Source organism: Myotis brandtii, unplaced genomic scaffold (genome assembly GCF_000412655.1).
Source record: "Myotis brandtii unplaced genomic scaffold, ASM41265v1 scaffold742, whole genome shotgun sequence".
Taxonomy (NCBI): Eukaryota; Metazoa; Chordata; class Mammalia; order Chiroptera; family Vespertilionidae; genus Myotis; species Myotis brandtii.
Genome location: NW_005370956.1, coordinates 279874 through 280701, shown reverse-complemented (window position 1 = coordinate 280701; position 828 = coordinate 279874).

Below are 828 nucleotides of genomic sequence, written 5' to 3'. Positions count from 1 at the left end.
TGCAAATAAGGACAGTTTTACTTCTTCTTTTCCAATTTGGATGCCTTTTATTTTTTCTTCTTGTCTGATCTCTATGGCTAGTACTTCTAGTACTATGTCAAATAGGAGTTGTGAAAGTGGGCATCCTTGTCTTGTTCCTATTCTTAGGAGAAATGGTTTTAGTTTTTTCCCATTGAGTATGGTGTTGGCTGTAGGTTTGTCATATAGGGCTTTTATTATCTTGAGGTATGATCCCTCTATTTCCACTTTGCTGAGAGTTTTTATCAAGAAAGGGTGTTGGATTTTGTCAAATGCTTTTTCTGCATCAATTCATATGATTATGTGATTTGTGTTTCTCAGTTTGTTTATGTGATGTATCACCTTTATTAATTTGTGGATATTGAACCATCCTTGCATTCCTGGAATAAATCCCACTTGGTCATGGTGTATGATCTTTCTAATGTAATGCTGAATCCGACTTGCTAGAATTTTGTTGAGTATTTTAGCATCTATGTTCATCAAGGATATTGGCCTGTAGTTCTCTTTTTTGTGTGTTGTCTCTGTCTGGTTTGGGAATTAGGGTAATTCTGGCTTCATAGAAAGAGCTTGGTAGTGTGCTTTCCTCTTGAATTTTTTGGAATAGTCTGAGGAGGATAGGTTTTAGTTCTTATTTGAATGTTTGGTAGAACTCCCCTCTAAAGCCATCCGGACCAGGGCTTTTGTTTGCTGGAAGGTTTTTGATCGCTGTTTCAATTTCTTCAGTAGTTATCAACCTATTCAGGTTTTTTGACTCTTCTTGGTTGAGTTTTGGGAGCTTGTATTTTTCTAAGAATATGTCCATTTCATCTA